Source organism: Ursus maritimus (genome assembly GCF_017311325.1).
Source record: "Ursus maritimus isolate PB19 chromosome X unlocalized genomic scaffold, ASM1731132v1 scaffold_X1, whole genome shotgun sequence".
NCBI classification, from domain to species: Eukaryota; Metazoa; Chordata; class Mammalia; order Carnivora; family Ursidae; genus Ursus; species Ursus maritimus.
In genome coordinates, this window is record NW_024423319.1 from 21,185,760 (window position 1) to 21,202,791 (window position 17,032).

The 17,032-nt window shown below is 44.5% G+C and overlaps 1 protein-coding gene across 1 annotated transcript in view; it reads right to left on the reverse strand.

Moving 5' to 3' along the window:
• Positions 1–17,032, reverse strand: part of AFF2 (AF4/FMR2 family member 2) — a gene marked incomplete at its 5' end in the record, with an annotated part of 301,462 nt that overhangs the window by 147,039 nt on the left and 137,391 nt on the right. The gene's annotated exons all lie outside the window — the stretch shown is intronic.

The following is a 17,032-nucleotide window of genomic DNA, read 5'->3' on the forward strand; positions in this document are numbered from 1 at the left end:
TTCCATGCAAAGACGAGGTCGCTGAGGAGAATTCATTTTCATTCACAGAGAAGGTTACTACGAGATTGGTAGCACTGTCCCGTCCAGCCGGACACAGGGCATTTCTGTGAGTTCGAGCCTCAACCTAAGAAGGAGAAGCGCCCAAGGCTCCCACACTCTCTGTTATCAGCAGGGGCACCTTCTCGATTCCTTCAAACACTCCGTATGAAAAGAACTGCCGTTCAAATCTTGCTTGAGTCTTAGGGCTCGTGGCCAACACGCTTTACCCGAAGAGGAAGGGTAATTAAATCACAGGCTCAACGTCTCAGCACCAGAGATGACAAAGTTTGTGAAGCAGGAGGGGGCCAGCCTGTGTTGGATTCATCAGACATTCCGGTGTATAAACATGCAACATAAAAATCAATGCAATAATGGGGAGCAAAAAAGGCGAGCTTTGGGGAGGAGTGGAGAGGATCAAAGTTTATGAAAGGCCTTTTTTTTTAAATGAGTCAGTTATATAATACTTTCCCCCAATCTTTATGGGTAACATAATTAGTCATTTCAAAGGTAATATTAATAAGAACTCTCAGGTAGCACTAAAACATGTTTTTCCCCCTTCTATAATTACCCAGTTCAAAAAGAGCTTTGATGTATGAAGAGCTGTAATGCAAGCAGATACTTCACAGACCCATTCGCAGCGGCAGTGCCGAAGCAGAATTTTAAGTACGATTCAGACAAGGGCTGACACAGATCGGAGTCTACCTAGCACTATTTAAAAGGAGGCGCTAAGGACATTAAACATGCATACAAGATTTAGAGGGGATGCTTAACCTACTTAAGAGAGAGACTACTTTCAAGTGTTTTTGAGTTGCGCATTGGTATGCAGTTGATAACGTTTGTACACTACTTATGCATTCATCAAAACTGGCCCAAAGTAACTCAGTGCGACAACAGTTTGAAGCCCAATTGCAATTCCTGAATGATTTCTTTTACATTGTCAGTGTTTTCTTTTTCCGATGAAGGCTGGTCTTCTCCAAAATCCGTCCCACATAAAACATACAGGTCCTACTTAGCCAGACCTAAGCAAGGGGCAGGAAGGCCCCAGCCTGGGATCAGGAAGTATCATCTCTCAGCAGCAACTCAGGTTCCATCCCTTCTTACCACTGGCTGTAGACGTGTGCCTCTGGGCCTATGAAAAAGTGTTTCGGACACCTGGAAGGATGAACTCCCCTCTCAAAGGTGTACCGCCCCCCGGGGTCATCTGAATTTACTCTGTGGCAGAATGAGATGATCCCGAACCACTGTCTGAGCACACCACCCTGCCGGGCAGGCCACACAGAACTGCCGCCATGTTTGCATTTTCAATTATAACTGATTCTCTGTATTGGAAACGTGAGATTTCATGACATGGCAAGCCGATTCCGTGTTACCACCGATGCATTTGATTAAAGTAGGCATGATGCAGTTGAAAGGAATATAATTTCCTGAAAGGCTATCTTCAGCAAGGAACGTTGGAGCAAGCTCTTTCACTTCTCAAAATGAGCTAGACCTGTAGAGTGTGGAAAGCTCACAGCAGATTTTCCATTGTCACCCTTTTCATTCACACTTGAAGGATATTAATCTATTTTTATGTTCTTGCTATTGCCAAGATAAGAACCCCCACGCACCCTTACCCAACTGCACCAAGTCTGCCTATTCATCAGGTAGGAAGGAGCACCTGCTGCGCAGGGTCGCCAAAGCTCTCAAAACAGGCTCCAGTGCTGCGCATCCGCGCTGAACACCAAGCATCGCTCCTCCATGAACAACAAACGTCTCTCCCACACACAGACGGACGCACGCACGTGAGGTGGGTCTGAAACTCCTTCATCTCTGGGCTCCCTCCCTCCGCCCTCAGTGAGAAACTAAGCAGGGGCTCATCTTCCCATTGGGCAATGGGAAGTGAAAGCTGGTGACCAGTTCCAAAGCGCGTACTCTTTCCATGGCGCTGGATAGGTTGACTGTTCTTGTAGAGTTGACAAACACGGTTAACGGAGAAAGGACTAAGTAAGTAATGATGTGTCATCTTTCAGCATTTAACAAAGAATTGGTTTCACAAGCCACAGGCACTCCACATAATCTCTAACAGCCGGGTGGGTGCTTAAGTTAATGTGAGCTAAGACTTCAAGGTCAAACCCAGAAAAGTCAGAAAAGCCCCAATTTTCTGTTTCTTTTTTTTTTAAGATTTTATTTAGTTAGTTAGTTTGTTTGGAGCATGAGTGGGGGATGGGCAGAGGGCAAGAGAGAATCTCAAGCAGACTCCATGCTGAGCACAGAGCCCAACACAGAGCTCAATCCCACAGCCCTGAGATCACGACCTGAGCCAAAACCAAAAGTCCAACACTCAACTGACTGAGCCACCCAGGCACCCCCCCTTTTTTTTTAAGATTTATTTATTTCCTTGAGAGGGGTGGGGTGGAGGGGCCAAAGGAGAAGGGGAGAATCTCAAGCAGACTCTTGCTGAGCGCAGAGCCTGACAAGGGGCTCCATCTCATGACCCTGAGATTGTGACCCGAGCCAAAATCAAGAGTTGGACGCTCAACTGACTGAGCCATCCAGGCGCCCTAGATAAGGCCCAATTTTCCACCAGTGATTCCTTCTCCACCATATTATCCACACCACGGCTCGTGGCTAGGACTCTAATGAACCCAAAACAAGTTGTGGGGAGCATCACTTGGCTGGACTCAGACACAGAAGCTGGGCGCGCCACTGGCTGAGGAGCAGAAGGTCTGGATTCCAGACTCTCCTAACACACGGCTGTCTGGCTGGCTGTTCTTTGTAGTAACTAGGATGGTGGCCCAAGCCTTGTCTTACTCAACTTTGTATCTCCAGTGCCCAGTACGTAGTAACTGGTTAATATGAGATATTATTATTAGTGTCTGAAGTTTCTGTGTTTGAATTAATGATAAGAAGAAGAATCATACCAAAATTCACTAAGTGCTTACAGTGCGCCAAGCATTCAGTTCCTGCACTCAGTCTTTGTGTGCTACAAACTAAAGAGGCAGGGGTTACCATCATACTCCTTTGGAGACACAAAGAAGTCAAGTGACTTGTCCAAGGCCACACAATTAGTAAATGGCTGGGTCTGTTTGGTGGATGCCCTCCATTTTGTTCTAGTAACTTCTGCCGGTCACTGGGATCTAGAAAAGATAAAAAGTCAAGATCCTCCCCGAGAAGAGCTCACTCTGCTTGATGTGCGAACCACCTCGAGAGGGGAATGTGTCGAGGTGCTGGAAGGAATCCATTGTGTGAGGCCTTTGGGAAAGGCTTCACAGTGAAGGCGAGAGGAGCCGCGCGTGTGCACGTACGTGTGTGTGTGTGTGTGTGTGTGTGCATGTGTATTCCTTTCAGAGGCTAACATTCTAGGTGGCACGCAGTAGATGTTCAAGCAGTGTATGTTTAGGTTAAACAGCATAACATAAATATTCAGGTCCTTACCTCGAAGAGTTAACTGAAGAGACAATTAATTTTTCAAATAACCATCTTAATGAATGCAATGGTGGTATCTTACATATTTCATTGTTGTTAGAGTCCAAAAGATCCCCCAAGGATCCCTGGACTAGGAGTAAGGAGAGCTTAACTCATGTCCCAGTTTGGCAAAGAGCTATCTGAGTGACCCCAGTCAAGTCGCTCGCCCTCTCTGAGCGGCTGTGTTCCCACCTGCAGCACATGGGCTTTGGCTGAGATGGCCTCTGGGGGTTCTCGCAGCTGTCAGCACTGTTCACCTCTGCCCCCACATCTACGGGCCTGAACGGGGGAAAGGGAGCTACTGCACGGGCCAGGGGTCCGGATAGCACGGCATCGAACATGCAGAAGACTTGTCGTGAGGAGCCCTGTGAGCAGGCCGGAGCATTGCCAGCATGAACCTCGTGGACAGGTAGCTTAGGATCTGTCCAGGGCTCCGGATGAGAGGGGCTCTGTACACCTCACCCCTTCCCTCTGCTGAAATACTAAGAATAATATCGCTGCAATTTGGGAAGTACACCTTCCTTTCTCCAAAACTGACGAAAACCTGAAATAGGGAGTCCAGTCCATGTGGCCCGACTGCAAGTGGGTGTGTTTCGTAGACTCAAATCTGCTTCTTCTAGCACAAAACCCCATGTGTGCATGGGTGCAGGGGGTGGGAGGTTGTCAATAACTTACCAGAAAACCTAATTCGCTTGAATAAATGACTTAGAACCTTTGTATCCACAGTCCCTGATGGTTCTCTGAAGAGCCAGAAACAGGCAGTGAGGGGGAGTGAGGCATGAGGGTTGCCAGGCAGTAAGGGTCAAGGGCCCCTGGGGTCCCCAGTGGGGCCGGCCCCGGGAATCAGGCCTCAGGAGAATTCCTCAGTCCTCAGTCCACTCTCAGTTGCTAACTGGCTTGTAGGAGGTTCTGCTTCTCCCTGATAGGAGAGGGAAGCCAGGCAGGGATATTAGCACAATGTCTCCGCATCAGCAGTGGTGCTGGCTGTTCAATAGCAAATGGACTGCAGGGGCTGGAGCGGGGGGGGCGTGAGGAGGGGGCACAGGGAGCAGAGCAGTCAGCCGGGAGAGGACCCACGAGCTGACTGTAGTCTGCACAGGCTGCCACTCCCAGTGTGGCCTACCAGCATGCAGCCCCTGCAGAAACACGCACTTGCCTGCTTCCCTCGGCAGGCTCTCCTTCCTAGCAGGCCCTGGGAAGACAAGGGCTGGACGATGGAGCCCTCTGGCCAGGGTCGTAAAAGTTTCCATGTAAGGAAGCAGGGCACATGGGAAGAGCTACTGGTTGGTCTCTCTCTCTCTCTCTCTCTCTCTCTCTCTCTCCTCTGGGCCCTCCCAGAATAGACATTGTGCTTCCCAGAATGTTTTGTCTTAAAGACGCTCATATAAACGGTGCTGCTTACTTAGGGTTCGAGGGCCTTTTTAACCCTGGCCAGGCCACAATCTAGGACATTGACAGCACTCGGGAAATGAGGTCCTCGTTGGGAGACTGGGAAATGGCCGTAGCACACCTTGGCGTCAGGAAGGCATCTACCAAAGCTCCCACGGAAGTCCTAGGGCTAAGGGTGGGGATGTGTGAGGTGCATTACTGTGCTCTAAGGTGGATTTACAGAGCGGCTGAATACGCTTACGCAATTGTTCAGTACATAAGGTCAACCTAGAAGACTGCCTCTAGAGGCTTTCCATAGGGCTCTGTCATTTGTGGCCCTTCCCTGTTTACCAGTTTTAACGATAATAATGCCTTATCTTTTATTGTGCATTTTGATTGAAAGAAATAACTGTTGAAACACTATCTCATTTAATCAGTAACTGAAGAACATACAGAATGTCTGCTTATCAAAATTGTAGGTGACGCCAAATGACGAATAATCAAAATTCACAAAGATATTCGTAAACCTGGCCTGAAGCCAAGAAGATAAATTTTAGCAGAGGTAGACAAAAATCACAGTTATGTTCCACCAACCAAGTGTAAACGTGCAGAACGAGGAAACCTATTTCAGCAGGGGCATCGGGATACTGCAGTCTCTTACTAGGGACAGCTACGAGACCGCGAGAGCTTACAAAGCTTATCACATGTATAAATGCACTTTAAAAGAGAACATTTAGTCTACAGAAGAGGGAGACTGAGGGAAGGTCTGCGAGGTGCCTTCAAATACCCTAAGGGCTCTCATGTGGAAGAGATCTGGGACCTGCTTTGTGGACCAAGAGGTTAGGACTCGCCCTATGGGTAAGGTTATCAGGGGACCTGCTTTAGCTCAAACTATAAAAGATTTTCTGTTCCTATGAGCTTTCCAATCATGGAGCCTATTGCTTTAGAAGGCAATGGGGGCCCATCTCTAAAGGCAGAAGATTTAAAGGGATTCCTAGAAAGGCAGGGCAGGGAGGTTAGGGACCAACTGTATTGCCTTCCATGAGCCTATGATCATATTCTCCAGCTCGGTGAAGTCAAGGATATTTATGATGCAAAACTGAATCTGAAACAGCAGGGCTTGTTTGTTTGTTGTTTTTTTACATGACATGCAAACATGACTGACCAAATTGGCTAAGGAAATTCACCATTCTCCCAGGGATGGTGGGGGAGGATTACTAGGGAGGGCCCGCTATCTCACAGTGAGACAGCTAAGAGCCCCATTTGTCTGATTGTTTGCTCAGCTCTTGGACAATCCAACAATAGTGGAACCATAGACTTTTCTGGGCTTGATCACTAATACTCCTGCCAAGCCTGTCTAGTGGTCACAATGCTGTTCCATGAAATTGAATGAATATTCTTCTCTTTGGAATGGTCTTAAGACACTCTACTGAGACTGCATCCTTGATTTCTATTCAAGTGCTGGTAGGGAAGAAGTATAAAATCAACTGTCCTATTAAACATACCTTCCCAACAATGGGCCATCACAAAATGCAATCCATTAGGGAAAAAAAAGGCCAATTCTTTTTTAGGTTTCTAACACTAAGTTATAATTTCACTGACATGGTATAAAAATCCTGGCACTGTTTCTTTCTTCAAATAAATAACTGACTGCTTTATTCAAAACTCTTTAGTCTGGGTGGTTGTTTCAGGGAATCTGGAAATTTTCTCCATCAGCCCCAGCGCTGTACATGCAAAAGGTCCAGCTCACACTGGCTGCCTTCATCCTGGTACCCCCCCAATCAGAATTTGATGTTAAAAGCGCCTAAATCTTATTTACAGTCAGGAGCACGGTGATCAGTGACCCCGAGGCTTCTCCATGTGTTCATTCAGCCAATCAGTCCACCTTCTTGCCATTGCTAGATGCAGTACGTTCCATTCCATTTACTAAATATAAAACAGGGTTGTGTATGGCCACGGGCAGTTACTCGTCAGATGCTCCACACTCAGAGTCCACAAAGAAGCCTCTCCAAAGGCAGCAACAGGTGGGCAGACCACCATGGTGACACACTGGGCAGAATTCAACCAGACCCATGGAGTTCTGCACGTGTTTTCGGCCGCGGCAACCTGAGGCCACAGCCCACCTACTTAATGGGGTTTGACACCCCAATAGACAATTGCTTTGTAAATTTGGATACTTCTCAGGACATTTGTCTCCATTAGTTGAACCAATCAGTACAGAAGACTGGCCACCCCATTAGAAAACGTTGCTCGATTGATTTCAATCTAAACTGCCTTCTTCGCGAAAAATTAGCACCAGTTCAAGAGTAGGAACTGTAAGAACCGGCCACCTGGAAATGATTTTGCAGAGACCAGGAGCAGAGAGGAACCTTAGCAGAGGGCTTCTGCTCCATGGGGCAGTCCAGGCGTTAGACGTTTCTGAGGTTTCCTGAACGCCACTTCTTCCCTAACTCAGGAACTTGTTTCCTTCCTCCAGAAGTGAATTTTGACACTGTTACTCATTTTCAAAAGCAATTTTTAAACTTTACTGTTCAGTTTCTAGCTTTTGTGTTTCAAATTATTTTGCCATCAACTACATCCAGATGACCATCATTTAAAATATAATATAATAGCATCTTGTTTTCCAGAGCAGCTTCCCTGGAAGGAACGGCACACCATGTCCTCATAGCATGAAAGAATTCCTTATGGCTAACCTCTAATTTGCTCCTTTAGCTCCAGGTCAGCCAAAGCAATCTGATAAAATTCACACACCTTCATTGGCTGTTCCCCCAGCACCATCTTTAATGATCTACATTTAGTTTCATTCATCCTAAAAAACATTTGAGTGTCTACTCTCTGCAAGGTATCTAAGAGCCAGGTAGCTGGACCAGATCCAGGCACAGGGTGTGGCTGGGCTCTACCTAGGTAACTAGAGTATTCGTAATTGGAATGGGTATGAGATAATAATTATTAGTTATCGTTCAAAAGTAGAACTAAAATAAACCTGTCAGAATTGGCTTTTAAAAAAAAAGTCACATTCCATTTGTTATCATGTTCCAGAAATCACCAAAGACATGTGCTAATCTCACACGATGGTACAGACAGACCAAGACTGCAAGTGCAGAGACGTGGGTTCTACGGTAAGTGAAAGACAAGCTCAGGCAAAGGGAGGCAGGAAGAGACATTTCATGCAATCCCCAGTCTGAGCCTTTTTGAAGCCTTACACAAGGCGTCAGTCTTCCTTTCTAAGGGCTGCTGTAGCTTTTCAAACATGATAGCTTTCTTGTAGTTTACGCTTATCACATTAAGAAAAATGGTAATGAGGAGTTCATGACAACTGCTTTTAGAAGGAACAAAGGCTCAATTGCTGAGGAAAAAAGAAGTAATATCTATTTTCATGGAAAGAGCCCTCCAGTGAACAACTTGGCCGTAGCTTTCTTCTTTCATTATTTCTGAGCTCAGTAAAAATAAGGTGTCAGGCCACGAATACAGCTGAAACTCCAGCCAATATGATTTGCACAGAATTGTCTTTCCTCTTAGAATCACAGAATTATAGCACCAGGGGGATGAAAGGGAACCGGTTTGTCCCATTCACATGAAATTAACTAACAAATTGATCATAAGGTGTTCGTCTAGCTATTGAACACCAGGCCCTCCTCCTCCATCAACACACTCCCCCAGTAAAAATCAAAATAAGTCAGGGGCGCCTGGGCAGCTCAGTGGGTTAAGCGTCTGCCTTCAGCTCTGGTCATGATCTCGGGGTGCTGGGATCGAGCCCCGCATCGGGCTCCCTGCTCAGCGGGAGTCTGCTTCTCCCTCACCCTCTCCCTCTGCCTGCTGCTCCCCCTGCGTGTGCTTCCTCTCTCAAATAAATAAATAAAATCTTTTAAAAATAAAAATAAAATAAAATAAGCCAACAGAGGCATCAAACTCTTTGCAGTCGCCTGAATTTAATAACATTACAACCACAACTAAGCCTTAGTGAAATTGATTCAGAAAGCCCCCTCGGAATATTCCAAGCCCCTAACAGGCTGAGTATTCTTCAATGCCTGGACAGTCACTCCTCTCTCCAGATTAGTTTCTTTCTGCAATTACTTCAAATAATAGGAAATAAATAGCTTCTTTATTCCATATTAAGACTGGCAAAGAGGCAGTACAAGTAAGAGCCATATCTTTTTCTAAAGGGACATCTGGCTAATGGGGAAAGAGAACATTCTAAACTCAATATGAACACTCCAGGGGCCAGGCAGTGTGGACATAAAACCTTGCCCCATAGGCATGCCATAAAGCGCCAGTCCTGTGTTAAAATCAGGAAGGCTGATGCCTGTCTGCCTTGGTGACAACAGCTACCTGCCAAACAGCATAAGCTAGAAGTGGCTACTGACAGGATACATCTTTGGCATCAGAACACAGAGATACTTATATACTAAGGCTTTACTACACGAAAATCCAATCTGATCCTTGCATCACTACCTAGTCATGTTAGTTTGTTTCTTAATAAAAAGGTAACAATCACAGAGTCTTTTTATTAAGAATTTCCCCCTGACATCTCTGAGGCACCCAAACCATTTGTACACCATGAGAAGGGGACACCTTCCAACTCCTCCCCCATCCCGCCCACCCTGCCAAGCTTTTTTTAATGACCTTGTGGGAATCCACTCCCCATGGATGTCTCCAAATCCTCTTTAAATACCATCTCTTGGGGGAAATCAGGTCAGGATGTTTACTCCCTGCTATACGTTTAGGAAAGCACCAAAGAAGATTCAACTTCACTGGAAAAGTTCTAGTGAGCAGATGTCAGGTTGGGCTTGAGGTAACTAAATGCACATGGAGGACTCTCTCCCTGGGCTTCAGACCACGCTGTGTAATCCATTTGTATCTCCTGTCCAAACGCCAGTTGTCCACTGGTGGTTTTCTACTGGGTTTTAGTCACACGCTTCACCCCAGTGCAACAGCACCCCACCCTCCCCTGCCAGTGGCTCCAGCTCGTCTCGTCTGTCCTTCATTTGCTTTCAAAAAGAAAAGAAATGTGCAAAATCATTAAAAACAATCCTGGACAGGGATTTGCAAGCTACCCACAGAGACCGTTACACAGCTGACAGAAATCGACGTGGCAGGGTCTCTGGGCTAATTAAACAAATGTGACAATTTGAAAAGCTGCAAAGTGCCTTATGAACCATGGAGTGGTCAAAAATGAAAAAGAAAAGACAAGACATGAAAGGAGCTTATATATTTAATAATTAGGAAAACCATCGCAGGGGCAATTCATACCCCTCAGCAAAGGCAGGCTGGGAGCCTATAAAGGATTGAAGCTCGGAATTCAAAGTCACACTTCGAGAATCTTTGGAATTGCTGAACCTTTAGGAAGAGTCACAATTAAATCCAATAGAAGTGTGCACGTATTTAGTGGTTAGAATTCCCCAGAGGTTTCGATTTCATCTGTGTTACTGTGTTTCATCCACTCAAGAATCCAGGCAAGTAGTTCTCCTAGTTCTCATTTCACGGATCAGATTCCCGCGTCCCAGCGAAGAGCAACCTCTGGGACAGAGTCACGCAGCCAGTGTGTGGCAGATGAAGGACCTCTGTCTGGGTGGTGGCTTTGCACGCTGGGCTTTTGCCACCACTGAGCTCCAAAAGGATGGGTTTTTCTAAAGGGAACATCGTCAAAGAGGCAGCAGGAGGCAGGCTTTGTCCCCTTTCTGTAGGCCAATCAGATTTTGGTGGTTTTAGAAGCTACTTTATAATTGCTTTGAAAGCACTGCCCTTACTCATGCTACTTCCTCAATTCGTTGTCATGTGTGTGCGTCACACAACCTGGATGGCCAATCAAAGCCAGTAAGCCCACCTCTAAGGAGAAGCCTCGCTTTATTAAATGAGCCTTGCCACGAACGTAGAATCCGGTGAGTGGTGGTTGACAGGACTTAGGCCATGTTAAGGTTAATAATCCAGATCTAGGGTCCCTGTGATAGCATTAGATTATGGTGCATGTGAGCAACTTCCCCTATGAAGTAAAGGGTCATCTAAAGTCTCCGGAGCTGTCCAAGTGCCTCCTGTGGTCCCTCCTTTAATGGTGTGCCTTAGGTGAATATCTCACGGGAGGAACAAGCTGGAAAGCGGAGAAAAGGGGGAGTGAAAGTGAGGGAGGGGAAGGAGGCAGGGGTGCATACGAATCAGGTGCTGGGTTTTTATAGTACCATGTTTCTGGAAGGGGCCCTGCCAGGGTCTTGCATACCCTTTGCTTCCCAGAGCCTGGGGGTGAAAGCACTATCACTCCTATGGAACGCGGGGAAGGAACTCGCCCGAGGCCTGGAGAGTGGGGTGGGCACTTCCCTGCACTGCCTTCAATTTCTCTCCTCTTCTCTCTTTTGTGGGGACATTCGCTTTATCTCTTTCTACTTAGCCTGATTTTTGGTCCTTTTTTATGCAGTAGGAGTCCTGCTCGGGACTAGAGTAGCATTTGACTAGCAGACTCTATGTAAGCCTCAGGATGGAAATAAATTATTTAGATAGACTCTAAACATGGTCAAGGGTACGTAGTCAAAAAGTAAAACTAGATTTGGTTTTATGTAATGATCAGACTCAGAATGAAGACCTGGAGCAGATCTTAAGACAGAAGCTAGGGGCAGTTCTCTTCACTAGAATTTTCAGCCATGAAAATAAATACTATTATTTTGTACTGTCCAATGATAGCCACTGGCCACATGTGGCTCTTGAGTGCTTATGATGTGCCTCATGGACTGAGGAACTGAACTTTTATTATAATTTAACACATTTAAACTTCACTAACCAGCCACGAGCCACATGTGGCTACCGTTACCGGACTGGACAGAGCAGACTAGTCAACACTTCAATTCTACAGGTGGAAAACCTGAAGCCCACCATGCTTCAGAGATGAGCCAACGGTTGCAAAAGAAGGTCGTGGATGGGTCAGGCTTAGCTTGGAGGTCTCCTGATGCCCAGTCTAGTGCCTTCCTCTGAATCCCAGTTCTTCCAAAGGCAGGGGCTCTGTGGTCTCAGCTGGGTGACACAGCCCACCATTCATTTTGGTATCAAAAGTGCTGAGTGCGTGGGGCGGCGCCCTCTGGGGGCTCTTGGGTCGAAGAGCAGGAAAGAGTCTGCAAAAGTTGAGTGTGGACAAGCTCCTTGGGTTTTCTCTAGTCCCAACAGGTCCTGAGAAGTTGGGACTGAAGAGAAAACCACCAGAGGCTTAGAGAGCCGGGATGCTTTTGTCTGCCTCAGCTTTCGATGGGCCTGTGTTCTGTATTGTGTGATCTGGCAACTTCTAACTAACATGTTGCCAGGGGAGAGCAGGATGAGCTGGTTTGTTCCCAGGAACGGGAGATCTGGGGGGTGGGGTGGGGTGCTCTGTTTTGACACGACCTCTGCTGTGAGGCTGAGAGTGTCTAACAGAAGCAGCATACAGGTTTTCAGTCACAAAAAGAAGTCTGGAAAACTCCCTCTGGAGGAATAAAACACATGTCATGGAAGCATCTTCCTTGTGTCCACACTGATAGTAAGCACAGTGAATGGTACCAAACTGGCCCCTTTAACATTATTTAAGAGATTCGAATCAGCTCTGCGATTACAGTAGCATATGGGGTCTCCACCTTTGCTTTTAATCAATGCCTTGTTTCTAGTGATATTGCTAACATTATTATACTTTGAGGAGCAATATTAAAAATAGGTTAGAGCAAAGGTATTAAATAATGCTTGGCAATGGAAAAACCTAGCACAAAAAGTAGCACTAAATATATTATTTGAAGAAATAAGAAATGGAGTCATTATAATGCCTAGTATTTGTAAAACTATTCCACTTACTAACCACTATCATCTGCTTATTAACTTCCAATAGCTCCGCGGAAAACATATTATTACTTTACCAAGGGTGGACATGACCCTGTGAGGCCATTTTCTCTAATCATTTCTCTACAAATTTCAGTCACTCAACAAACAGCTACTCTATGCACTTCTTACATACCTACCCTTGTCACTTTCGTGGACATGTCAGGCTGGGCAGAGGGGCTTCTGGGCTGGGCTAAGGGGACAGAGATATGAGTGTGACACAGACCCCGATCTAAGGAATGTGATATTATGCCATGAGAGGCAGTCCTTCCCACCACACGAAGGTGACAAGTGTGGATGTAGAAAAGGTAATGAGGGCACCAGAAGAAGGAGAGAGAGATTCATTTCATTTGGACAGTTAGGGCTTCAGAGAAGAAGTGATCCTGGGGTTGGCTCTTCCATGGTGTGAATGGGAGTCTACCAGGCAGACCTAATATTTACCCAGTGTTCCAAGCACAATCTAGGGGCATAACTAACGTATATTAGCTCATTTGATCATCTCATTAATCCTGAAAATTAGGCAGTATTGGGGCACCTGGGTGGCTCAGTCATTAAGCGTCTGCCTTCGGCTCAGGGCGTGATCCCGGTGTTCTGGGAATGAGCCCCACATCAGGCTCCCACGCTGGGAGCCTGCTTCTTCCTCTCCCCCTCCCCCTGCTTGTGTTCTCTCTCTCGCTAGCTGTCTCTCTCTCTGTCAAATAAATAAATTTTTAAAAAATCTTAAAGAAAAAAAAAGAAAATTAGGCAGTATTATCCCAGTTTTGTAAGTGAGATCCAGAATGGTTAAGTCACCCAAGAATGTTCAGCAAGGGAGAAGAGCCAAGCTCTACTTCCTTAACCGTGATGTCTCCCTAGAACATTCTTCCTTTTACTGCTCAGATACTTATCTCCTTGTAACTGCCCCTCAGGGGTTGGGTTCTACCATTTGAGGCCTCCTAGCCTAAATCCAGCCTCGAGGCTCACTCCCACACTGCAAGTCCCTCAGGCATGGGTGGCCTGCTCCCTCTTCTAGTTCAATCTTCTCTTGGCTAGCCTCGCTCTTCAGGCATTCTGATTGTGGATCCACTCACTATCCTGCTGACTTGTTGCTAAATGCATTTCACTTCAGCAGCATATCTCTTAAAATTTGTTATGAAAATTTTGGAAATTGAGAAAATTTAGAAAAGGAAAAAACTCACCCATTATCCTGTCACCCTAACAAAATGAGAACTATTATTTCAGGTATTTTCCTTTAGTTTCTTTTTATTCGTATCTTTACATGGCTATAAAAAGTAAGTACATAAAATGTTATAGTCTGGTTATTTCACTTCATAGTATACCGTAAGGTGGTTTTTTTTGTCCCTGTTGCTACATCAACCTCAGAGCCATCTTTTTAACAGCCGATTATTTTTCTGAGTGTATAAGTCAGAATTTGTTTAACTATCTCCCTATTGTTGGACATACAGTAGCATTTTTTGCTAATTACAAATAATACTGTAATGAATAACTTTGTTCATGTAGTTTTTCTAGGGGTTTGAATTTGCCCCATAGCACGGTTTCCCCAAAATGCAATGACAGATTATCAATGTACCTCTAAAAATGGGGTGACCATCCTAAATAAACATAGAGGCACACCATGTTCATGAACTAAAAAGGCACACCAAGTAAATTCATCTACTGATACAATGCAATACTTACTAGCATTCAAGCAGGATTCTTTGAAAATACAGACAACACGTTTCTAAAACTCATATGGAAAGAAAAGGAAATTAGAATAGTCAAACTACGTTAGAAAAAAGAACAAAGGTGGAAGATTCACGTTATCCTAATTTTAAGACTTGCTGTAAAGCTACAGTATTGAAGACATTATGGTGTTGGTGAAAGGCCTGGGGCATAGACCAATGCAAGAAACTGAAGGATCCAGAAATGGAACCACATATATAAGGTCAACCTACTTTTTACAAAAATGCAAAAGCAATCCAATAAAGATAGTCTTTTCAACAAATGGTGCTGGAACACAATGAACAATGAGCTCCAACCTACACCTCACAGCGTATAGCAAGATCAATTCAAAGCCAGTCAAAGTCCTACACGTAAGGCATGAAACTATAAAATTCTTAGAGCAAAACACAGGAGAAAATTTTTATGACTTTGGGTTAGACAACAAGTTCTCAGACTTGACACCAAAATCATAATCCATGAAAGAAAAAAAAACTGATAAATTCGCCTTCAGCAAAAACAAAACAAAACAAAAAAAACTTTTGCTCTTAGAAAGGCACTGTCAAGGAAATGAAAGAAAGAAAATATTTGCAAAGCACATATCTGACTCAAAACTTATATCCAGCATATATATAGAACTTTGAAAATTCAACAATAAGGTAACAAACAATCTGGTTTTTAAAGTGGGCAACGGATTTGAATGCACGAGTCATCAAAGAAGACTTATAAAAATGAAAATGAGCACATGAAGAGATGCTCAACATCATTAGCCATTTGGGAAATGCAATTCAAAACCACAGTGACGTACCACTACATACTTATTAAAAAGCCTGAAATAAAAAATAACAATAAGATCAAGTGCCTGCAAGGATGTGAGCTAGATTTTTCATAAGTTGCTGGTGTGAATGCAAAATGGTATAGCCGCTCTGGAAAACAATTCAGCACTTTTTAAAAATAAGGTTAAACATACACTTGACCCCCAGTACCCCTCTCCTAGGCATATATCCAAGATAAATAAAAACATAATCGCACAAAAATCTGTACGTGATTTTTAAAAGCAGCACTATTTATAATCACCAAAAAACTAAAAACAACCCAACTATTCTTCAATGGATGAATGGGTAAACTGAATGAACTTTCTTTTAAATGTGCTGGCCAGAAATCAATACCACATGCCAAGTGTGGTCTAAGTGGAACAGAGCAGAGCAGATCTATCCTCTTCTTAGTTCTAGGTGTTCTAGAGCAGGGGTCAGCAAACTACCTCTCATAGGCTAATTGTGGCCCACTGTCTGTTTTTATAAATAAAGTTTTATTGGAACACAGTCACAAGCATTGTTTTACACACTGTCTATGGATGCTTTCACGCTAAAACAATAGCATTTAGCTGTTGAGACAGAGACCATACGGCCTAAAAAGTCAAATGTATTTACAGTCTAGGCCTTCACAGGAAAAGTTCGCTGAGCCCTGCTCTAGATCCTTGCATGAACACATCTGTGGGCAGTAATACATGTTACCACTAAATTTTTTATTATCTACTCAGAACGCTGGCAGACTGAAGCGCATTGCCATATAGATATACTCCTACGGAACTTCATTTTAGTAGATTCGGCACGTCTGGTAAGCTGTTTTCCTGATTCCGACACATGGTACTGTTGTTAGCAATTGCCTGGCTTCATCATTATCCACTGGGTCAGGAGTTGAGCCCTGTAGTAATCACTTAAAATCGATTTCGTCAGCCCTATATCCTCATGTTGAAAGACAGAATGCACAATAGTTAACAGCACGGACTCAAGCCGGGTTGCCCAGGGTTGAGATCTTGGTTCTGCCACCGGCTAGCTGTTGAACTTGGAAAGTCACTTAGGCTCAAAGTACTTCCATTCCATGATCATAGCACTTGCTACCAAAAAAAGGCTATGCAATTATTTGATATTATTATTAGTGTGTACATTCAGTTCGGGCCAACCTGAGTTCCAATCCTGTTTTGTCCCTTTAGTAGCTATATGATCACGTGCTTTGGGACAATTTATTTAACCTCTCTGAGGCCTCCAGGCTGCCCTTGGCCCATCAGTCAGTGGTCTCTGGGTAATGAGCTAAGCACTGCTGGAGAAATCATACAATCTACAGGTTGGAACCTTGACATCGCCTCATCATCTTACTAAGAGTAGTCCTTGGGGAGCCCCCCCCCCATCAATGACTATTTCAAACCTTCTCTAATCTCCTCAAACCTCTAAACTTCCCCCTGGCTACCTCCAACCCCTGCTGGCTCATCAGGAGACTCGGACTAGAAATAAAAAATTCTGAAATGCTCCCACATTCACTTCTAATATTTTGTGGTTTTGTTTTTAATCTTTAATGCATCTGGAAATAATAGTGTTGTGTGGTGTGAGGTAAGAATCCAAGATTAACTTGAGAGCAGAAATGTTTGTGATGCCATCCTTCCTATCCAAGAATTATACGCCTTTCCAGTTTTTCTAAAATGTTCTTTGGTGTCTCTCATAGTGACTTAGTGTGTTCATATAGCTTCTGGCACATTTCTTGTTAAATGAATTCATAAGATATAAATGGAGTCTGTTGGCCCATTATATCTTACAGTTGGTTGCTTACATGTAAAGACTGTTTCTATATATTTATTTTGCACACTGAAATAGTGCTGAATTGTTGT